Genomic DNA, 25149 nt, shown 5'->3' with positions numbered 1-25149 from the left:
TCATGTCGAAGTCACCACGGTCTTTCTTTGCCTTCTTGATTCAACGCTTTGCGAGCTTAACCGCGTGCTCAATCTTTCCGTTGCTTTGTGGATATTCTGGTAAGCTTGTTGCGTGATCAAATCCATATTTTCTAGCAAAGCTTGTGAACTGTTGTGAGTTGAACATAAGAACATAAGAAATAGGAGCAGGTGTAGGCCATTTGGCCCCTCGGGCCTGCTCTGCCATTTAATAAGATCATGGCTGATCTGAGGTCCATTGTCGGATTGAATACCGTGGTTAGAGAAGTGTTTCTTGAGGTGTTTGATGATGACAGTGGCATCTTTCTTTCCTTGCAGATTGTCGATCTCAAAATAGTCCGAGTAATCATCCATTGTGCATAAGTAGTCTTTGCCATTGAGTGTGATTATGTCACAACCACGCTTTTCCCATGGTCTCTGAGGGAGGTCGTGACTTATCAATGGCTTTTTTGGTTGGCTCGATTGATAGGTGTTGCATGTTTCACACTTTGAAATCTGGGGCGAGAACCTCCACTTTTGAGGTTATCACCCAAAAATGGGCGTTATTTCCAGCGTGGGTGGTAAAAAATGGTTTTCAGATCGCCGGCTTCTCGCCCATTATAAAAACACCTCGTTTACTTTTTTGAAAATGGGCGTTACCGTGAGCGATCTCAAATGGGCCGTAGCGTTAAATTTTTTGACCTGTTGCTGTAAAGTGTGGCCGTCCTTAGCAATGGCATGGCAACGCTCGATTCCAGCGATTCTGGAGGTCAAGGGTCATCATGACATGCGCAGAAGTAAAGACAGAGCGAGAAGGAGCTCAGAGGGACTGAAGGCGTGGCTGAGTGTGATGTGGCTGCTTTGGGAGGAAGGAGGGAGACTTTAGAGCTTCACAGCAAGTAGGCAAACAAAAAGTAGCTGTTACCAGCCACATATTTGACCGAATTTGCCCTATAATGGAGGGAGAGGAGGAGGCATCACAGCACGCTGTGGAGACTGACTCTGGAGAGAGCAGTGAGGTGGGAGAGGAGCACATTGGAGGCCGCAAAAGACCCAGGAGGTTCTCGGATGAGGCAAATGCCTCCCTCCGGCAGGAGGTCGAGTCACGCTGGGATGATTTGACACAGGGAGGGCATGGGAAGTCCACCCCAAAGGCCTACCAGAGGATATGGACCAAGATAGCAGAGGTGGTCTCGTCGGCGACCAATGAGGTGCATGAGGGCAACCAATTCTGCAAACGATGGAACGACCTTCTGGGATCCGCAAGAGTAAGTATTACATTGATTTACTTGTACTTATGTATTTATATAATTTGATTTGTAACAGTTATGAGTGACTATCAGCAGATGTGAGGTCTTGCACTTTTATGTCTTTAGGTGTTGAATGATAATAATCATAATAATCATGATTACATCTGTCGGTTATGTGTTGCATCAGTCTCTGTGACAGTACCTAGCAGTGATATCACGCAATGATCTCATGCCATGTCGTCCTGTCACCTTTTACAGAAGAAGCTAAGACGATGAGGTCCATGCAGAGGTGAACCACCAGTCCCCAGCGATATCACAGAGATGGAGGAGCAAGTGCGAGCACTCATGGGGAAGCACCCCCGGGCAACCATGAATGCATCTGCGGATCCTGAAGTGATGCCATGTGAATAAAGCTTACACCATTGCGTGATGTAAAGTCAATAGATGCCACACCAACTCATATCCGACCAATCATATATGATAGATAATTTCTAAAAGTTTCATAGAAATAATGCTGGCCTAATAAGAACATAAGAACATAAGAATAATGAACAGGAGTAGGCCATCTAGCCCCTTGAGCCTGCTCCACCATTCAAAAAGATCATGACTGATCTGGCCGTGGACTCAGCTCCACTCACCCGCCCGCTCCCCATAACCCTTAATTCCCTTATTGGTTAAAAATCGATCTATCTGTGATTTGAATACATTCAATAAGCTAGCCTCAACTGCTTCCTTGGGCAGAGAATTCCACAGATTCACAACCCTCTGGGAGAAGAAATTCCTTCTCAACTCGGTTTTAAATTGGTTCCCCCGTATTTTGAGGCTGTGCCCCCTAGTTTTAGTCTCCCCAACCAGTGGAAACAATCTCTCCGCCTCTATCTTGTCTATCCCTTTCATTATTTTAAATGTTTCTATAAGATCACCCCTCATCCTTCTGAACTCCAGCGAATAAAGACCCAGTCTACTCAATCTATTATCATAAGGTAACCCCCTCATCTCCGGAATCAGCCTAGTGAATCATCTCTGTACCCCCTCCAAAGCTAGTATATCCTTCCTTAAGAAAGGTGACCAAAACTGCATGCAGTACTCCAGGTGCGGCCTCACCAATACCCTGTACAGTTGCAGCAGGACCTCCCTGCTTTTGTACTCCATCCCTCTCGCAATGAAGGCCAACAGTCCATTCGCCTTCCTGATTACCTGCTGGACCTGCAAACTAACTTTTTGGGATTCATGCACAGGGACCCCCAGGTCCCTCTACACCGCAGCATGTTGTAATTTCTCCCCATTCAAATAATATTCCCTTTTACTGTTTTTTTTTCCAAAGTGGATGACCTCACATTTTCCAACATTGTATTCCATCTGCCAAACCTTAGCCCATTCGCTTAACCTATCTAAATCTCTTTGCAGCCTCTCTGTGTCCTCTACACAACCTGCTTTGAAAATCATTGCAATGCACAACGTTGTTGATGGTGATGAAATGTGATGTTTGCGATGATTTTGAGAGCGGTGGTGCTTTTGTCGTGCATATGCTGTGTGTAGTGCTGGACTCACCTTGTCACCCTAGCACCCCGTCTCCTCTAACGACCTCATTTGTGTCTTGCAGCTCAGCCAGCAGCATGGCGCCAGGCAAGGCCACAGATGCCAGAAGGTGGGGGCGTGGGGCAGGAGTCGGCGGACGATCCTACTACATCTGGTGCTGAGGAGCTCCGATTGTCACCCATCAATCCGCTGGGTCTGTTCTTGATGGATGAGAGTGCGGACTTCGACGAACTTGCATCGCCACGTTCCAGAACCCATTCCATCCCAAGGCCATCTATTAGTCCTCCGGTCATTCCCGCCTCCACTCTGGAGGTGCCAGCTCCAAGCACCTGTCCACTGGGCACCCCATTTGTCCCCAGGACGGCGCCGACCCCGCGGCGGACGCGTGGACGCGGCAGGTCTGTTCCACGAGCGCGACATGACAGCGGAGAATGGTACAGTTGTCCAGGTGGACTGTAGAAATTGGTGACCAGCTCATCGAAGCTTTGTGGGGCATATCCCGACACCTGGCCACCATGACCGAGTAAATTCCGTGCAAGGCAGAGTCCCTGGATGCGATAGCCAGGAACACTGCTGCCACAGCCCTCCCAGTGGTCCCAGAGCGCGGCACTCCACCCCTAGGTCCCGCACCATCACTGCGAACGACAGATGCGATCAAGGACCAAGATTCTGCTTCTACATCAGAGAAGGTTGCCCCCTCGGCACCCCCTGCTCCTGTACCTGTCCAACCAACGCATCTGCCCTCATCCCCCGCAATGAGGCACCACCTAAAGAGCTCCTCGGCCAGACGCCATGGAGCGAGGAGGGGAAGGGATGGAGGTGGGGAGAAGGAGCGAGTGGAAGGAAAGTAAAATGCATGTGCGCAGTTGATGGCTGTGTTATATCTCCATCTGGGTGTATGCAATTTGTTGCAATGTATGTGGGCTGGGGACCACGCTTCTGCTTCGCCTTTGTATTCTGTATTGCTGGACATTTTGAACATGTGATTGATGTCAATGGTGGAAAAAGTGGGATGTGGATGGGAGTTGATGATGTTGGTATTAAACTTTTGTTATTGAACATAACCTTGTTGCACATTGTCTCAGATAGCTGGACCGTTACACACTGGTGATTCCTTACCATAAAAGGATTTAATACAACTTAACATCAATTAACGTAAACTTTAACTGGCACCAAGGTGCTGGGCACCATTGATGTCTGAGCTGCACTAACACAGCAGTGTGTCAGCGTTGTCACTCACATCAGCGCTCTTTCAGTCAATATCAGCTCCTCATGTAAGAGTGGGATTTAACAAATGCCAGCCACACCGCTGCCACTCGTTCCGGTTAGTTCCACTTTTTGTGGGCGGTTTTTTGAGCGAGCGATATTGTGGGCGATATGTGTGCGAGGTGGTGAAATTGAAGATGGACGATCTCCATGGCCGCTAGTTTGGGTAAATATGCTCCTTACGACAAAAAACAGTCGCCGGGCGTTAATATTGAATCTCGGCATTAATTCTGTTCGGAAAGTAGCGCTGGGCGATATTATGGGCGTTGAATTCGCCCATTCTGCTGATTCTGTCCCAAAAAAGTGGCCGGGTGGTGACATTTTTTCTCGCCGTTAGGCCCATTGGGAAAATAACGCTCGCCGATAAGTCTCCTAAAAAGCCCATCAGTTTCCATTTTGTGCCTGAATGGGCGATATATGGCCGTTATACGTCATTTGAACGGTAAAATGGGCGTTAAGTGGGCGATAAGCATGCAAAAAAAGTGGAGGTTCTAGCCCCTGGTCTTTGATCTCACTGTTCAGTTCTGGCCAGTAACTGGATTCTCTGGCATGTCGAAGAGTGCTCTTAACACCAGTGTGAGCAGCATGAAGTTGCTGACAAATGTTGGATCTCAGGGTTTTTGGTATGACACAGCGATAGCCTTTCAAGACTATGCCATCCTGTGTTGTGAGTTCGTCACAAACTTTGAAGTATGCATGCGTTTCAAGCAGGCATTCATGTGTCGTTTCTGGCCACCCCATTGTGATTTGTTGTATGATTAGTTGTAGTGTGGAGTTGCTTGCAGTTGCGCGTTGTATGTTGGTCAGTCCATGTTTGAAGAGTGGGAGAAAGTCCACCATGTGGATGCATTCCACTGTAATTTCAGTTGGTGATGTCGCCACGTTTTCGAGGTATGCACGTGAAAGGGTGTCTGCTAGGTACATTTCTTTTCCTAGTTGATACTTTATTTCAACATCATATTGGTTGAGCCAAGTGAGCTGACGTAGCTGCTTGGGTGCTGCAGATAGCGGCTTGCGTCGTATGGCAACCAAAGGCTTATGGTCTGTCCATAGCGTGATCTTGCAACCGTATACATATTGATGGTTTTGTTCCATTCTGAAGACTTGAGCAAGCAGCTCCTTTTCGATTTGAAAGTATCGCATTTCTGCTGGAGTGAGCGCTCGGCTCGCGTATGCGATTGGTTGTCCCTGTTGCAGAAGGACGAACCCAAGACCCTTGCTCGAAGCATCAACGTGACCTTTGGTTGCAAGTTTGGGGTCAAAGTACTTGAGCACCGGAGAATCTGTCACACATTGTTTGATAGCTTCAAACACTTTGTCTTGTTCTTCAGTCCATTTCCAGTCCATGTCTTTATGAAGTCTGAAAGATCTGGCCAGAATTTTGCGAGCTACTTTATCATGCCGTCAAATCGTTGTACATCTGCGACATCCTGCGGTTTTTGCATTTCGTTGATTGTGATTGTGACCACTTTGCTTGGTCGGCTTTGAATCCATCACAAAACAGTATGTGCCCCATGTATTTCACTTGGGAGCTCTTGTATTCGAACTTATCGAAGTTTAGTTTGATGTTTTTCTCTCTGCATCTCTGCATGAATTTGCCTAAGTTTGCATCATGATCATGATTGGCCTCTTTAAGTGTCTCACCATGTCCAGTGATCAAGATATCATCTGCAATCTTGTAGACTCCATCTAGACCCTCAAGGTTCTGGTCTAGTTACTGCTGGAAGATTTCCTTGGCAGGACTGATGCCAAATGACATTCTATTATATTGCTATCGTCCCCAGTGTCGTGAGGTAGAAGGACTCTGTGTATAGTTCACATTTCAAGAAACTCTCCATGCAGTCTGCTTTAGTGAAGATCTTTACATTTGACATCTGTGGCAAGATGTCATCGATCACAGGAAGTAGACAGTGTCCGCGTTTCATGGTATTGTTCAGATGTTGAAGGTCGATACATACTCGTATCTTTTCATTTTGCTTTTGTACAGTGACAAGATTGGATACCCAGTCCGTCGGTTCAACAACTTTCGAGATGATTTGTCTTTCTTCCAAACGATCGAGTTCCTCTTTCAAGCATTTGTTTGAGCATTATTGGCACCCGTCTGGGTGGCATTCCAGCTGGTGTCGCTGATTCATTAAGTTCAAGGTGAACTGTCTCTGGCATGTGTCCAAGTCCCTTAAACACATCCGGATGCGCATTGTTGACTTCAGTTTTTGATGCTGGCGAGATGTTTGCCTTGTTCATAGTTTGCGATTCGTGTGGTTCATTTATCACCATGATATTCTGATGCTGCACTTGTATCAGTTGTAGCTGTTGAGCAGTGCGTGAGCCAATCAGTGGTGCACTTTGGCCAACAATGATCACAAAGGGCACAATGTACTTTTGCTTGTTCTTTGTATTTTCCAGCTGCACATTACGTCCCTACCACTGGAATGGTTGCATGGTTGTCATATAGTGACAGTGTTGTCTTAGATTCTATTACCTTTAAACCTTTAGGTAAGTATCTAAGAGGTAGCACATTGTATGTGGCCCCACAATCTATTTGCATGTTTACCATTTGACCTTTAATGGAGAAGGTAACCATAATCTTTTTAAGGTACTTTCTATCAGCTTTGTCCTAGATTGTGCGATCAACTTTACCAAGCACCTTTACATTCATGACTTCAAAATCAGAATCATCACTGTCTTCATATCGTGCATGAACTTTTGACCTGCACTTTTATTTAGGTTTATGTGTAGACTTCTGTCTCGATCCACTCTGTCTGCACTTTAGAGAAAAGTGATTTTGTTTGCCGCAAGTTGTGTAGGTCTTCCCATATGCTGGGCATTTAGTTTTTGACAGCTCATGTCTTTTGCACAATATCTACAATTGATTGTGAATTCTTTGTGAATTCTTTCTTTGTGGGTCGGGGTTTCTATTTGACAGCTTTAACATCTTCAGAGTCTAAATCTGTTTCAGTGTGCTTCATGGATTTCATTTGCGCAACTGTGGCCTCTGTAGCTTTACAGAATATCACACATTTATCTAGTGTTAGGCTTGATTCTTGCAATAGCCTCTTACGCAAAGTGTTATCAGATATTCTGCAGACTATGCGATCTCTGATAAAAATCATCCCTTAAATAGCTAAATTCACATGATGATGCTAGCTCCCTCACTTTCATGAGATATCTATCAAACTGCTCGTCCCCTTGTACACTGTTGTTAAACTGGTATCGTTCATAGATGATGTTGGTTTTACCTTCACAGTGCTCTTCCCAGAGCTTCAAAATAATTTCAATTCCTTGTTTGTCTTCCTCTGATTTGTAGGGAAGATTATTGTGGATATCTAGGACATCTCTGCCAATGGCAGTGATAAATGTTGCAACCTTAATTCTATTTGTTTTCCCCACAATATTCGTGATAATTTCATAGCTGTCAAACAGCTGTTTGAATTTTTTCCAGTTGGCTTTCAAATCGCCAGTCACCTGCAATGGAGGTGGGAGAGGAATGTGTGCGGGAGTTGGCACCATGGTGGTCATGATTGCTCACTACAGTGTAGGACTTTGAGTTTGTCACATACATGTATACAGTTCAAATAACCAGAGGACTAGAACAAGTCTAATTAGTAAAATATCATGGCCATGTATTTGTAGAAAATGTTTTTCAATCAAGGCTCTACAATAGCTTATGCTACCTTAAGTTTACTTTACTAATGCCTCTAGATTAATTTACAAGCTTATGACTGTTTATCGCCCTTCACGGATCCACGTGTGATATGTATGAAGCATGCTCTGCACTGCATTGCTTAACGGCAATTTCGATCGGCTCGAAAAAGTTTTACAGTTTCAATATTTCGATCGTAGATGCAGTCGCCGAAAGATCGGAAATCTCCGCTTCTGACACCATGTATTTTATAGTCTCTTGAACATTCTTAGTTCAAATTAACTCTATTTAATTCAGAGGCTGAACTCCAGGACATAGTTGACGTATTTACTGAGGCATACAAAAGCATGGGCCTTACGCTAAACATTCGTAAGATAAAGGTCCTCCACCAGCCTGTCCTCGCCGCACAGTACTGCCCCCCCCCCAGTCATCAAGATCCATGGCGCGGCCCTGGACAACGTGGACCATTTCCCATACCTTGAGAGCCTCTTACCAACAAGAGCAGACATTGATGATGAGATTCAACACCGCAGCCAGTGCAGCTTTCGGCCGCCTGAGGAAAATAGTGCTCGAAGATCAGGCCCTCAAATCTACCACCAAGCTCATGGTCTACAGGGCTATAGTAATACCGCCCTCCTGTATGGCTCAGAGACATGGACCATGTACAGTAGACACCTCAAGTCACTGGAGAAATACCACCAACAATGTCTCCGCAAGATCCTACAAATCCTCTGGGAGGACAGATGCACCAACATTAGCGTCCTCGACCAGGCCGACATCCCCAGCATTGAAGCACTGACCACACTTGATCAGCTCCGCTGGGCAGGCCACATTGTCCGCATGCCAGACACGAGACTCCCAAAGCAAGCGCTCTACTCGGCACTCCTTCATGGCAAACGAACCAAAGATGGGCAGAGAAAACGTTACAAGGACACCCTCAAAGACTCCCTGATAAGGTGCAACATCCCTACCGACACCTGGGAGTCCCTGGCCAAAGACCACCCTAAGTGGAGGAAATGCATTCGGGAGGGCGCTGAGCACCTCGCGTCTCATCGCCGAGAGCATGCAGAAATCAAGCACAGGCAACGGAAAGAGCGTGCGGCAAATCTGTCCCACCCTCCCTTACCCTCAACGACTATCTGTCCCACCTGTGACAGGGACTGTGGCTCTCGTATTGGACTGTTCAGCTACCTAAGGACTCATTCTAAGAATGGAAGCAAGTCTTCCTCGATTCTGAGGGACTGCCTATGATGATGATGAACACTCTTAGTTCAACTGAACTCTACTTATTTGGGAGATCTCAGACAGCCATGTGCACATTAAAATGGAGTTCCTCATCAAACAAGCAGCTTTCTTAAAATACAGATCTAGTACACTAGACCTCCTAGCTAGAGGGCACTATACATTATATCGTTACAGCAGGGAGAGGAGATTCCCATCCGATAAGCCTGAGGTGGATGAAGAGGCAAAGTTGACACCGAATGCATCTTCCAACGCTCTTCAAGGTCGTATAAACTTTATAAAATGTGTTTTTGACATTTTTTCCCGATTTAAAATATATATTTTTTATTTTGTCTTATAATCTATCGTACTAATTAGTTGTTTTCGTTATTCTCTCCTTGACTTTGTCTGCACCATGCACTTTCTCAAACCAATAAGACAATCTTGGGACCTCCAACTGTCCTTCTTGGGGTGGGGACAGGGAAGCAACAGCCCCTAATTGACATCTTCCATTACTCTATTCCGCGGGACAGAAGTTCAGTTTTCTGCTACTTGGAAGGGGAGACAAAAATATTCTTCAGTGTGTTGAAAGAGGAACAACCTATTCTATGTGCAGATTGGTATTGCAAAGATATTGGTCCCATGCATCTGATAAAAACACAGAGGCGATGTATACGGAAAGTATTCTATTACATTTGTCCCTGATTTTCTCCAATCATCATAGGCAGTCCCTTGGAATCGAGGAAGATTTGCTTCCACTCTAAAAATGAGTCCTTAGGTGACTGAACAGACCAATACAAGAACCACAGTCCCTGTCACAGGTGGAACAGATAGTCGTTGAGTGAAAGGGTGGGTGGGACTGGTTTGCCGCATGCTCTTTCTGCTGCCTGCACTTGATTTCTGCAAGCTCTCGAGGTGCTCCTCCCGGATGCACTTCCTCCACTTCGGGTGGTCTTTGGCCGGAGTCTCCCAGGTATCGGTGAGGATGTTGCACTTTATCAGGGAGGCTTTGAGGGTGTCCTTGTAACATTTCCTCTGCCCACCTTTGGATCGTTTGCCGTGAAGGAGCTTGTTTTGGGAGTCTCGTGTCTGGCATGCAAACAATGTTGCCTGCCGAGCAGGGCTGATCAATTGTGGTCAATGTTTCAATGCTGGGGATGTTGGCCTGGTCGAGGATACTAACGTTGGTGCATCTGTCCTCCCAGTGTGGTAGCATTGAAACAATATTTATTTTAATGGCTATCACTATTTTTGGTTTTTTACACTAGATATGTACTCAGACTCAACATCATTGGTCATTCCCATAAATGGAGCTCAAGATCTCTATGACCTAGCATGCTCCTTCAGTGCCTAATATTTAGATAAATTCTAACATGATTTAAGGATAATAACAAAGCACACTTAGGGCTCAATTTTCGGCACCATTGGGCACTGTTCTTTTGGCGTCCGCGGATTTTTTTTGAGCAATCGTGAATTTGCAACTTTCCTCAAAGTTTATACGCCGGCGGTGACTGTCAGCGCCGGAATTTTTATACACATTTTTTGACGCAGGTCTGGGTGAAAACTGATTTCCGCACCGTTTTTGGCCGTTTTTGGCCATTTTAAGGGATTTTCGCCAACACTGATGTTTTAAAGGACGGTGCAGAGTGGCCTTATATACCAATCAGAAAAACCCTACGTTAACTTAAGAGAATCGGTGCTGAGTGTATTTCTGAGTTTTTGGAGCGAGGGAAAAAGATAATTTAAAACACAAATTTACCATGATTTTTGCAGAGGGAACTCGGAAAGTTAATTTTTCCCACAGAATGTTAGAAATTAAATTTTTTCCACATAATGTTTAGAATGTGATAATGCGAGAATGTTATGTGAGAAGGCAAATTGCAACTCCACGCCATCATAGAATCTCTGCTGATGGGGCTCCAGGCATGGGTCAGAGGAGTGCTGGCTGGTCGGCGGCAGGATCACTTCCTCAGCCGGACACAAGCAAAGGAGCTCGGCGCTTGGATTCCACTCCCGGGCTTCTTTCCAAGCTGAGCGCTGATGTCCTGTGTTTCTGGCTGGCTGAGGGAGCAAACATGCCGGCCGGCACTCCAACCTTTGCCTCGAGCCTGGTGAGCATTGGAGACGGAACTACAGTTTTGTGCACAGCAGCAAACATACACATTTTGCCCTGCCCAAAGTTATCATTAAACTGCCATAAATCACTGTGCATCGCATGCACAGACCAGAGTGTGGTCCGTTCTACGTGGGCGTCACCCAGCAAAGGTGTGAATGATTCAGTACGTACTGTCTCACAATAATAATAACAACAATAACAATAATAATTATGGGTGCAAATCTGACTATACCTCATGTCATCAGATTGTTTTGCATGCATGCCATGCAGAGGCGACGGATAATACGACGCCAACATCAGAGAAATCAGATCGCTCGGGAATAGATGGGGAGGATGCCATATCCTGATTGAACCTGGAGGAGGTTCTTAGTCGACTCAACTGCGTGGGGTTCAGGCTAAAACGCTTGAAGTGCATTTTCCTGGTGCCTGAACTGGAGTTCTTGGGAAGGAGGATTGCGGCGGACGGCATAAGGCCCACCAACATGAAGACGGAGGCAATGGAGAACGCACCGAGGTCACAGAACATGACAGAGCTGCGGTTGTTTCTGGGACTCTTGAACTACTTTGGTAACTTTTTTCCGGGTCTCAGCACACTGTTAGAACCACTGCATGTCTTACTCCGAAAAGGGGACGAATGAGTTTGGGGCAAAAACCAAGAAAATGCCTTTGTAAAAGCGAGAAAATTGTTATGCTCAAACAAATTGCTTGTGTTGTATGATCCATGTAAGCGTTTGGTACGAGCATGAGATGCGTCGACATATGGCGTCAGGTGTGTATTGCAACAAGCTAATGATTTTGGGAAACTGCAACCGGTTGCTTATGCATCCAAGAGTCTGTCTAAGGCTGAGAGAGCCTACAGCATGATTGAGAAAGAAGCGTTAGCGTGTGTCTATGGGGTAAAGTAAATGCATCAATACATGTTTGGGCTAAAATTCGAATTGGAAACTGACCATAAGCCACTCATATCCCTGTTTTCCGAGAGTAAAGGGATAAAAAGAAATGAATCAGCCCGCATCTAGAGATGGCGCTCACATTGTCCGCATACAACTATGCCATCCGCCATACGCCAGGCACAGAAAACTGCGCCGATGCTCTCAGTAGGCTGCCATTGCCCACCACGGGGGTGGAAATGGCGCAGCCCGCAGATTTACCCATGGTTATGTAAGCATTCGAGTGAGCAATCACCCTTCACTGCCCGGCAGATCAAAACCTGGATGAGCCAGGACCCCTTATTATCCCTACTCAAAAGCTGTGTGCTTCACGGAAGCTGGCCCAGCATCCCAGTGGAAATGCAGGAAGAGATAGAGCCGTTCCAGCGGCGCAAAGATGAAATGTCTATACAGGCAGACTGCCTTCTGTGGGGCAATCGTGTAGTGGTTCCCAAGAAAGGCAGAGACACCTTCATCAATGACCTCCACAGTACCCACCCTGGCATTGTAATGATGAAAGCGATAGCCAGATCCCACGTGTGGTGGCCCAGTATTGATGCGGACTTAGAGTCCTGCGTTCACAGATGTAATACATGTCGCAGTTAAGCAATGTACCCAGGGAGGTGCCGTTAAGTTTATGGTCAAGGCCCTCCAAACCGTGGTTTAGGGTCCACGTTGACTATGCAGGCTCGTTCTTCGGTAAAATGTTCCTTGTGGTTGTGGATGCGTACTCCAAGTGGATTGTGTTGTATATGGAGAAAGAGTCAGACTGAACACTGTGAGCTCAAAGTAAAGTGTGACCGTAGTCTTTTATTGCAGGTGTCCAGAGTGCCTCTCCAACCTGTGAAGCCTCCTTAAATACCTGTGCTCCCAAGGGATTATGGGATCCCTTGGGACGCCAGGAGCTGAGCCCTCTGGTGGCTGTATAGAATAAATACAAGTCCACATACATAGCAACACTCCTTCCAAAAGTCAATAGTGTAACTATTTACATCGTGAATTGATCTGGGGCCCTTCTTGCCCTGGTTGATCGTCTCGGTGTGAAAGTTGGTGTTGTTGAATCATTTGTTGGGCCCTCGCTGGGCTGCTGTGCAGCTGGCCTTGCTGGGCTGTCTGGTGTGTTGGGCCCTGCAGGGCTGCTGTAGATGATGGGTTCTGCTATATACCTCGGTAGATGAAAGTAATACAAATGTAATTTGCTTTCTCTCTAAACAATGTCCTAAGACAGAGATCATTTTCACAAACTGAACCCTTCAAGGCTGGCTCACATTTTAAAATACAGACAGACTTTGGGCTGATAGCTGACCCTGCATCCATGTGAACTTCCTCATTAAGTCTTTGAGATGAAGTGTCTGCCCACTGAGCTATCGATCACAGGGGGTTGCTGCCGATCAAGTATCTGCCTGATTTTTCAAGGGACTCAGAAATAGCTGTCAAAGTCACCAACATGGTGTAAGGGAGTACTGTTTGATGGGGGAGTCATCCGGTTCCCAAATCTACCTCCTTTGACCCCGATTGTGAGATGAAATAAAAGGATGCCTTAGGCAATCACACAATGCCACATAATGTTTGACATTGTAAATAATGTGCTCCCTTGGAATGGCTTATTAATTAATAATTCAAATCTCTGTTGTGTCCAACTAGGAGGAAGATCTAATGGACAAAAAGACTAGTTTCAGGCTACTAACTTACTGTTAAAAAGGGTACTGTGTGAAATCTGAGGGAGTGTTGCACTATTGGAAGCACCATCTTTCGGATGAGATGTTAAGCCGAGACTCCGTCTTCCCTCTCAGATGGATGCAAGAGATTCCATGGCACTATATCGAAGAAGAGCAGGGGTATTCTCCCCAGTGTCCTGGCCAATGTTAATCCCTCTACTAACATCAATAAAATAGGTGATTTACTGTTTGTTCGACCTTGCCGTGCTCAAATTGGCTGGATGTTTCCTACATTACAACATTGACTACACTTCAAAAAGTACCTCATTGGCTGTAAAGCGCTTTGGAACGTCCTGAGATTGTGAAAGTTGCAATATAAATGCAAGTCTTTCTTTTTTTCTTTTTATCCCCTTAAATGCTGAATCTAGCAGTGCAAATATATATAAATAAACAAAAACACAATGGTGTTACAGTTACTGTCCCTTTATTATTAGGTGGTAATACTTTGACTACTGTCTATCTATTTATGCTTATTTTTATTATGCCAATTAGTAGTGTCAATGGATGTCTACTAATTTCCATATAAGCTCAGGTTCCATTGTAGCTTTCCATTGCAAGTTAGACCAGATTTTCTGTACTTACCATTAATATATCCTGGCATCAGTTTTTTCTGTTTCTTTGAAGTGATAGAGACAGTTACATTCATTGTGTATATCTTTCTTGTTAGAGAATCTGGGGCCAAAATTGCTCCTTTCTATAATACCCGTGGATGCCTGAAAGCAACGGCCACGGGTCGGTGCGGACTGGTCGCCGCGGAGTGGTCGCCATATTGAATATTGCCCTATTTCAGTTTTGGAGTGGTGTAGGGGACCATTCCGCCCATTTTCCCGCCCTGTCGTGCACACACAGACCCCTTATTGACCAGCAGCGACCCCTTTCCGATATTGCCCGGTGGGAAAAATCCCCTTTCAAAAATTGCTCCATGGGAGTGGCGCTGCCGCCAGTCGGTGACACTGACAACTTTTGCAGTCGGTACCCTTTCTGTGGCTGGGCGGCGCAGCTGCCCTTAAAGGAGAGGTGGCACTGCCGGCGACTCCATTTTATTTTTTATTGCCAGGTCGAACCAACAATTATGCCCATGGGTTCAGCCAGGCTGCTGGCCCAGCCGAAGCCCTCCTTGGTGGCCCAGTGTTTGCCACTAAAGTTGCTGCAGAATCTGCAGCAGCCCTGCCCTTTAACTGAAGTTGAGGGACGTTGTGACGTGCCAGTGTGATGATGTCATCAGCGTGGCGCTGATGACTTTGAGCGTCGGCCACCCGGACCTGCCTCCACTTCCGACCCGCTAGTGGGGGCTGCTACGACCCGACCTCACTTCCACCCAATGATGAGACCACTTCTGCCCCGCTGCAAAAAAACCCACTAAGACCTGAATTTCTCCGGATTGTCCATCCCATGCATTGGGGCAGACGGATCCCTTCGAAATCGGTAGGTGCACCCCGTTTCAGGTGGAGGGCAATTTTGCTCACTTGGTATGCAGATAGAGTCATGGAAGCTTACAGCACTGAAGGAGATCATTCAGCTTATTGTGTCGAGCTCTTTCCTAGAGCAATCCAAACTTAATCCAACTGCTCTGCTCTTCTCATAGCACTCTGTCTACCTTTGCTTCAAATGCTTATGTACTCTTCCCTTAAAAAGATGAAGTAATCACTGCCTCAACTCTTCCCTGTGCCAAAGTATTCCATGCTCTGAAATTTCTCTGTGAAGAAATCTCTATTAATCACTCTCCTCAATCTTAAATTGGTGGAAGTGTGAGCCGATAACAGCATGGCGAGGTCAACAGGGCATTTGGAGCCTTGGTGAACGAGAGGTTTATCTCCCTAAATAATGAGATTTAAGGATAGAAAAAGAAACACAGGAACGATGGAAATGGAAATAGGGTGAATTCGAGTCAAATTAGGCACAGAAAGAGAAATACAGATTGGATTAAGGGAGAGAGAAAAAAGAGACAGAAAGGAAAAATAAGAATAAAAGATTAGATTTTAAATTTTAAAAATCGCTAAGAACAATTTACTATCTGCAGGAATGAGTTTCAATTGTTCCTCTTTCATTGCTGGCTCTCTAATCAGAGGAAATAATCTATTCACACTATCGAAACCCTTCATTAGTTTATGAACCTTTACTAAATCTTATTTTTGCCTTTGCTTCTGCAGTGGAAATATTCTCAGTATCTCAAGTCTCTCCACAAAACTATAATTTCTCACTCCTGGTATAATCCTGGTGTTTTTTGCCCTGTATGGCTTTAATGTCCTTTCTATAATGATGCACCCAAAATATCACACAATATTCTTACTGTTGATTAATCATAACTTTGTACTTATACATCATTAATTATTTCCTCTTCTCTCTTAATACAGTCACTATCACTAATGAAGTAGTACAAGGTAAAATAATGGGAGAAAGGCAGAAAAGTCCCCTGGACCTGATGCCTTAAATCCTAGGAAGAGAAGTGGCTGCAGAGTTAGTGGATGCATTGGTTGTAATCTACCAAATCCCCTGGATTCTGGGGCAGTCCCAGCAGATTGGAAAACCGCAAATGTAACACCCTATTTAAAAAAGGAGGCAGACAAAAAACAGGAAACTATAGACCAGTTAGCCTAACATCTGTCGTTGGGAAAATGCTAGAGCCCATTATTAAGGAAGCAGTAACGGGACATTTGGAAAAGCATGATTCAATCAAGCAGAGTCAACATGGGTTTATGAAAGGGAAATCATGTTTGACAAATTTGCTAGAATTCTTTGAGGATGTGACGAGCAGGGTGGATAAGGGGGAACCAGTGGATGTGATGTATTTGGATTTCCAGAAGTCATTCGATAAGGTGCCACATAAGAGGTTACTGCACAAGATAAAAGTTCATGCGGTAGGGGATAATATATTAGCATGGATAGAGGATTGGTTAACTAACAGAAAACAGGGAGTCGGGATAAATGGGTCATTTTCCGGTTAACAAACAGTGACTAGTGGGATGCCGCAGGGATCGGTGCTGGGCCCTCAACTATTTACAATCTATATTAATGACTTGGATGAAGGGACCGAGTATAATGTAGCTAAGTTTGCTGATGATACAAAGATGGGTGGGAAAGCAAATTGTGAGGAGGACACAAAAAATCTGCAAAGGGATATAGACAGACTAAATGACTGGGCAAATGTTTGGCAGATGGAATATAATGTGGGAAAATGTGAGGTTATCCACTTTGGCAGAAAAAATAGAAAAGCAAATTATAATTTAAATGGAGAAAAATTGGAAAGAGCTGCAGTACAGAGGGACCTGGGGGTCCTTATGCATGAAACACAAAAAGTTAGTATGTTGGTACAGTAAATAATCAGGAAGGCAACTGGAATGTTGACCTTTATTACAAGGGGGATAGAGTATAAAAGCAGAGAAGTCCTGTTACATCTGTACAGGGTATGGGTGAGGCCGCACCTGGAGTACTGCATATAGTTTTGGTCGCATTTAAGGAAGGATATATTTGCATTGGAAGCTGTTCAGAGAAGGTTCACTAGGTTGATTCCGGAGATGAGGGGGTTGATTTATGAAGATAGATTGAGTAGGTTGGGCCTATACTCATTGGAGTTCAGAAGAAGGAGAGCTGATCTTATTGAAACATATAAGATAATAAGGGGGCTCGACAAGGTGGATGCAGAGAGGATATTTCCACTCATAGAGGAAACTAACACGAGGGGACTATGGGGTAAACTTTCCATTATTTTTGCATGCATACCACCCACTTAGCGTCCATTTTAACGCTGAAATGAGGTATAACGCCCATATATCGCCCATTTAGCCACAAAATGGAGACTAACGACCATTTCTTGGTCACATATTGCCGAGCATTACTTTCGGCATGAACTTAACGGCGATAAAAAAATAATACCGCCCGCCTACCTTTTTTGGGCGGAAAGATCAGAATGGGCGAAACCAACGCCTATAATATCGTCCAGCGTTACTTTCGGCATGTAATTAACGCCGAGACTTAGTAATACTGCCTGCCAACTTTTATTTGTCGTAAAGATCACATTTTCCGAAACTAACACCCAGAAAATTGGCCAGCGTTACTTTAGGTACCTCACACACATCTCACCAACAATATTACTCTTAAGTCAGCAATTCATAAATGAGCGCTTTGCTTGAAAGAACGTTGTTGTTATTTACAAAGCTGCAACACTGCTGGGTGTGCAGATCACACATCAATGGTGTGCATCACCTTGGTGACTGTTAATGTTTAAGTTGATTCAAGTTAAGTGTAATTATATCTGATATGTCCTTACTACACAGTATAAATGCACACGAGGCCCATGCTTGAGAGAAGGTCAGTCTGTGACCTGTCCTTTATTGCTAGTGATGAAGGTGGCTGGAGCTTCCCCTTTTATACTTGAAGGTCCAGGTTAGGAGTGTCTCCCACCTAGTGGTCAGTGTTCTCACGGTGTACAACTTAGGTCAGTTTATACATGGGTTACAATGCTGGTTGAATACATGACATCACCTCCCCCCCAAAGTCTTATTGGGATCACAGGTTAAGTCTCACTGGTGGTTTACGCTCCCTTGTAGAGCGCCTGAGTTGGGGCTCCGGTTGTTGGGCACTGGCCTGAGTGTCTGCTGTTTGCAGTGCCTCAGGCCTGTCCGGACTGCCCACAGTGACTGGGCTCTCCTCCCTTTGGTTCCGGTGTTCGGTCACCTGTGGTGGAGTGAACTCTATATCGTGTTCTTCCTCTGCTTCTTCTATGGGGTTGCTGAACCTCCTTTTTGTTTGATCCACATGCTTGTGGCAGATTTGTCCATTGGTAAGTTTAACTACCAGAATCCTATTTCCCTCTTTGGCAACCACAGTGCCTGCATGCCATTTGGGCCCTGCAGCGTAGTTGAGGACAAAAACAGGATCATTTACATCAATACATCGCGCCCTCGCATTCCTGTCATGGTAGTGATATTGTGACTGGCGCCTGCTCTCGACAATTTCTTTCATGGTGGGGTGTATAAGGGATAATCGGGTTTTGAGCGTCCTTTTCTTGAGTAGCTCTGCGACTGTGGAACCCCTGTGAGCGAGTGTGGTCGGGATCTATAGGCCAACAGGAGGCGTGATAAGCGGGTTTGTAGGGAACCCCCTTGGAATCTGAGCATCCCCTGTTTGATTATCTGCACTGCTCGTTCTGCCTGGCCGTTTGAGGCCGGCTTGAACGGTGCCGTTCTAACATGGTTAATTCCATTGCCTGCCATGAAGTCCTGGAATTCAGTGCTTGTGAAGTACGGGCCATTGTCGCTGACCAAGATGTCCGGTAGACCGTGGGCGGCGAACATTGCCCGTAGACTTTCTATCGTGGCAGAGGATGTGCTTGAATTTAAAATGTCACACTCGATCCATTTGGAGTAGGCGTCTACTACAACCAAAAACATTTTCCCCATGAAAGGACCTGCGTAGTCCACATGGATGCATGACCAAGGCTTGGCGGGCCATGGCCAGGGGCTAAGGGGGGCTTCCCTGGGCGCATGGCCCAGCTGGGCACACGTGTTGCACCTACGAACACAAAGTTCCAGATCTGCGTCTATCCCTGGCCACCAAACGTGTGACCTGGCAATTGCCTTCATCGTGATAATGCCCGGGTGCCCATTGTGGAGTTCTCTGATGAACACCTCTCTGCCCATCTGGGTCATGACTACGCGGTTTCCCCACAGTCGGCAATCGACCTGAATCGAGAGTTCATCCTTGTGCCTGTGAAATGGTTTAAATTTCTCAGGGCATGCTCTGTACGTGGCTGCCCAGTCCCCATTCAGGACACATTTCTTGACTAGAGACAATAGCGGGTCTCTATTTGTCCAGACTTTAATCTGACGGGCTGTCACGGGTGAGCCTTCGCTTCTGAAAGCTTCAACAGCCATGACCATCTCAGCATCATGCTCAGTTGCCCCCTCAGTGGTGGCTAGTGGGAGCCTGCTGAGTGCATCAGCGCAGTTTTCGGTGCCCGGTCTGTGCCGAATTGTGTAGTCATAGGCAGCTAACGTGAGTGCCCACCTCTGTATGCGGGCCGATGCGTTTGCATTTATGGCCTTGTTGTCGGCCAAAAGGGACGTTAGGGGTTTGTGATCTGTCTCCAGCTCAAATTTCCTGCCAAACAGGTACTGGTGCATTTTCTTTACCGCATATACACATGCGAGCGCCTCCTTTTCTTCCATCCCGTAGCCCCTTTCTGCCTGGGACAAACTCCTGGAGGCATAAGCTACCAGCTGTAACTGACCCTTGGCATTGACATGCTGCAATACACACCCGACACCATAGGACGACGCATCGCACGTTAACACAAGTTTCTTACATGGGTCATATAGCGTTAACAGTTTGTTGGAACATAACAAATTGCGTGCTCTATTAAAAGCCCTTTCCTGGCTGTCCCCCCAGACCCATTCGCGACCTTTGCGTAAGAACACGTGTAGCGGCTCTAGCAGCGTGCTCAATTTGGGAAGAAAGTTACCAAAATAGTTCAGGAGCCCCAGGAACGAACGCAGCTCCGTCGTGTTACGGGGTCTGGGTGCTCTCTGGATCGCTTCCATCTTGGATACAGTAGGGCTGATCCCATCTGCTGCTACCCTCATCCCCAGGAATTCTACCTCTGGAGCTAGGAAGACCCACTTCGTCTTTTTCAGTTGCAGACCTACCCGGTCCAGTCTGCATAGCACCTCCTCCAGGTTGTGGAGGTGTTCTTCAGTATCGTAACCTGTAATGAGGATGTCGTCCTGAAAAACCACCGTCTCTGGAATCGACTTGAGGAGACTTTCCATATTTCGTTGGAAGATCGCGGCGGCCGAGCGAATCCCGAACGGACATCTGTTGTACTCAAACAACTCCTTATGTGTCGTGATGGTGGTCAGCTTCTTCGACTCACTCGCCAGCTCCTGGGTCATGTAAGCTGAGGTCAGGTGCAATTTTGAAAAAAGTTTGCCATCAGATAGCGTCGCAAAGAGGTCCTCCGCTCTCGGTAGCGGGTACTGGTCTTTGAGTGACACCCGATTGATGGTGGCCTTGTAATCGCCACATATCCTGACCGACCCATCCGCCTTGAGCACCGGCACAATCGGGCTCGCCCAGTCACTGAATTCGACTGGCGAGATGATGCCTTCCCTCAGCAGGCGGTCCAAAGACTTTGGGGGGGGAGGTGATGTCATGTATTCAACCAGCATTGTAACCCATGTATAACTCCATTGATACTGGGATGCCATTGAGGAGCACTTTCATCATTATCGGTGGCGTCCTGGTGTATGAACTGTATACGTGCTCCACATGAACTCGCTGAACTTTAGCTTCCAGCGATTTCCCCCAGTGTCCATTTCTGCAATTTCTGCAGGTATTTTGCTCATCTCTGCAAACTCCGGCTGAGTGTGTGCCTCCATGCCTCCAGCATGTGTTTCGGTTTGAAACAAAAGGTCCCTTGCCAGTCGATCGTCCCTGACTGCCCCTGTTATTGTCCTTGAGTGTGCCATTAACAGGTGTTGATGGCCCCATTACTGGCCGCATTATCCCTTGCAATGGCGTGAATCACTGTTCAGCTTGCCATTGTCCCTGTCGAACTCCCCCTCTGGGTTCGACTACATGTTGGGGCATGCCTGACTGCCTTTGTCTGCCTGGAGAACTGTGTGCTGCTTTAACAATGTTGAATCTCTGTCCCAACCATTCCTTAACACAGTACCTCTCGTCTGTTCTGCTAGTGGCCATGCTCGCGTGGTTTAAATCCTAGTTTCTTGTCGCCATTGATACGCCCTTACTACACAGTATAAATGCACACGAGGCCCATGCTTGAGAGAAGGTCAGTCTGTGACCTGTCCTTTATTCCTTAGCACTCAAGTGATGAAGGTGGGTGGAGCTTCCCCTTTTATACCTGAAGGTCCAGGTTATGAGTGTCTCCTACCTAGTGGTCAGTGTTCTCACGGTGTACAACTTAGGTCAGTTTATACATGGGTTACAATGCTGGTTGAATACATGACAATACCTTTCATGTTAAGGAATCACCAGAGTGTAACAGTGCAGCTATCTGAGACAATGCGCAACAAGGTTATGTTAAATAAAAATCAATTAACCCGACCATTTGTGTGAAATCATAATTATAACTGTAAAAAACATCCCACCCCACCCGCGCCCCACCCGACAACAAATTTATCACATTTACATCATTCGATTGGTCACCATTTCCAGCAACACAGAACTCAAATGCTAACCAGCAAGGTAGCCCCCTCGCCCCTTCCCCCGACCCTCCCACCAAAATATCACCAACAACATGAAAATATGTCCAAGGCAACACCTGCGGCCATGCACCTCACTTTCCTTTCCCCCCGCATTTCACCTCCCCATCTCTACCCATTTCCCTTCCCCTCCTGACTGGAAGCCACCTGGCCGAGGAGCTCCTCAGGCACTGTTTCATTGGGGGGGGTGATGGCAGAACTGCTGCTTAGCCGGATACGAGGTGGGAACGTCCTCCAGGCCAGATGCAAGATTTTCTTCCTGGCTCTCATGTGTCATTGGCAACGGGGGTGCGGCACCTTGGGGTGCAGTGCCGTGCTCCAGGACCACTGGGGGGCCTCTGCCACCAGTGTTCCTGGCTATCAGCTGCAGGGCCTCCGCCATCCGCGGCATGTACTCCGTCATGGCGGCGGACATGCTAGCCAGCTGGAAGGATATGCCCCCCATTGTCTGTTGGATCTGCTGACCTATGTCAACACTCCTCCTGGACAAGTATACCATGTCCCCGCTCAGATCTGCCGCTCGTTGAGCAGACCTGCCATGTCGAACTAACGTCTGCTTGGTCGGCGCCGTCCTGGAGACATCTGGGGTGTCCTGTGGCAAGGTGCTTAGGCCCGGTATCTCCATGGTGGATGTGGGAATGGTCGCAGGAGCACTAAATATCATCGGTATCGAATGGATTATGGAGGTTGGGGATGCAGGCTCCTCGAAGTCGGCACTGTCATCTGTTGAGAAGGGATCCAGCAGATGCACGGGTGAGAATCGGGGCTCCGCAGCACCAGATGGAGGGTCGTGTGGCGAGTCTGTCCCCGCGCCTCCACCTTCGAGGCTCGGTGTTCTTGTATGGGGCCTGCTGCTGGCTGAGCTGTAAAACATAAATGAGGTTATTAGAGGAGAAGGGGGTGCTAGGGTCACAAGGTAATTCCAGCGCTACACACAGCATATGCACGACAAAAGCAACACCGCTATCAAGTTCATCAGAAACATCACATTTCATGACCATCACCAAATTCTGCATTGCAATGATTCTCATGAGGGCATCATTATTTAGAGAAGAATTTTATGATTCATGTATCATATAATACACCCGTATCTCGATGTCGGTGAGCTCGATGATGATTTGTGGCCCGCCACCTGTTCACCTCTGTTCGGCCCTATTCCTCAAAAGCTTCTTCTGTAAAAGGTAACAACAGCAAGACATGGCATGAGATCATTGCATGAAATCATTGCTCGGTTCTGTCACCGAGATTGATACAACACATAACTGACAGATGTAATCATGATTATAATGAAAATGATCATTCTTTGCCCAAAGACGTACACCGTGACCGCAGGCTTTGAGTAAAACATTCCCGGTATAAGTGCAAGACATCACATCTGATTTTAATCACTCATTACACTTACAATTCCAATTATATAAATATATAAGTCCATGTAAATAAATGTAATACTTACTCTGGCAGATCCAACAAGGTCGTTCCATCGCTTGCGGCATTGGTTGCCCGCATGCACCTCGTTGATCGCCGACGAGACCACCTCTGCTATAGAAACATAGAAACATAGAAAATAGGTGCAGGAGTAGGCCATTCGGCCTTTCTAGCCTGCACCGCCATTCAATGAGTTCATGGCTGAACATGCAACTTCAGTACCCCATTCCTGTTTTCTCGCCATACCCCTTGATTCCCCCTAGTAGTAAGGACTTCATCTAACTCCTTTTTGAATATATTTAGTGAATTGGCCTCAACAATTTTCTGTGGCAGAGAATTCCACAGGTTCATCACTCTCTGGGTGAAGAAGTTTCTCCTGATCTCGGTCCTAAATGGCTTACCCCTTATCCTTAGACTGTGACCCATGGTTCTGGACTTCCCCAACATTGGGAACATTCTTCCTGCATCTAACCTGTCTAAACCCATCAGAATTTTAAACGTTTCTATGAGGTCCCCTCTCATTCTTCTGAACTCCAGTGAATACAAGCCCAGTTGATCCAATCTTTCTTGATAGGTCAGTCCCGCTATCCCGGGAATTAGTCTGGTGAACATTCGCTGCACTCCCTCAATAGCAAGAATGTCCTTCCGCAGGTTAGGAGACCAAAACTGCACACAATACTCCAGGTGTGGCCTCACCAAGGCCCTGTACAACTGTAGCAACACCTCCCTGCCCCTGTACTCAAATCCTCTTGCTATGAAGGCCAACATGCCATTTGCTTTCTTAACCGCCTGCTGTACCTGCATGCCAACCTTCAATGACTGATGTACCATGACACCCAGGTCTCGTTGCACCTCCCCTTTTCCTAATCTGTCACCATTCAGATAATAGTCTGTCTCTCTGTTTTTACCACCAAAGTGGATAACCTCTCATTTATCCACATTATACTTCATCTGCTATGCATTTGCCCACTCACCTAACCTATCCAAGTCGCTCTGCAGCCTCATAGCATCCTCCTCGCAGCTCACACTGCCACCCAACTTAGTGTCATCCGCAAATTTGTAGATACTACATTTAATCCCCTCGCCTAAATCATTAATGTACAGTGTAAACAGCTGGGGCCCCAGCACAGAACCTTGCGGTACCCCACTAGTCACTGCCTGCCATTCTGAAAAGTCCCCATTTACTCCTACTCTTTGCTTCCAGTCTGACAACCAGTTCTCAATCCATGTCAGCACACTACCCCCAATCCTATGTGCTTTAACTTTGCACGTTAATCTCTTGTGTGGGACCTTGTCGAAAGCCTTCTGAAAGTCCAAATATACCACATCAACTGGTTCTCCCTTGTCCACTCTACTGGAAACATCCTCAAAAAATTCCAGAAGATTTGTCAAGCATGATTTCCCTTTCACAAATCCATGCTGACTTGGACCTATCATGCCACCTCTTTCCAAATGCGCTGCTATGACATCCTTAATAATTGATTCCATCATTTTACCCACTACCGATGTCAGGCTGACCGGTCTATAATTCCCTGTTTTCTCTCTCCCTCCTTTTTTAAAAAGTGGGGTTACATTGGCTACCCTCCACTCCATAGGAACTGATCCAGAGTCAATGGAATGTTGGAAAATGACTGTCAATGCATCTGCTATTTCCAAGGCCACCTCCTTTAGTACTCTGGGATGCAGTCCATCAGGCCCTGGGGATTTATCGGCCTTCAATCCCATCAATTTCCCCAACACAATTTCCCGACTAATAAGGATTTCCCTCAGTTCCTCCTCCTTACTAGACCCTCTGACCCCTTTTATATCCGGAAGGTTGTTTG

The 25149-nt window shown here is 46.4% G+C and overlaps 1 long non-coding RNA gene across 5 annotated transcripts in view; it reads left to right on the top strand.

Annotated features, from left to right (window-relative positions):
• LOC139267229 (uncharacterized) overlaps nucleotides 1-14001 on the top strand; it is a 167539-nt gene extending 153538 nt beyond the window's left edge. For all 5 annotated transcript variants that reach the window (XR_011593867.1, XR_011593864.1, XR_011593861.1 and 2 more), the window contains one exon: nucleotides 13606-14001. This is a non-coding gene — a long non-coding RNA (uncharacterized lncRNA). The remainder of the gene's footprint in view (nucleotides 1-13605) is intronic.
• The last annotated feature ends 11148 nt before the right edge of the window (nucleotides 14002-25149 follow it).

The sequence above is a fragment of the Pristiophorus japonicus genome, chromosome 1, assembly GCF_044704955.1.
Source record: "Pristiophorus japonicus isolate sPriJap1 chromosome 1, sPriJap1.hap1, whole genome shotgun sequence".
NCBI classification, from domain to species: domain Eukaryota; kingdom Metazoa; phylum Chordata; class Chondrichthyes; family Pristiophoridae; genus Pristiophorus; species Pristiophorus japonicus.
The sequence above is the reverse complement of the archived record's forward strand: the minus strand, read 5'-3'. Positions and strand labels throughout refer to the sequence as shown.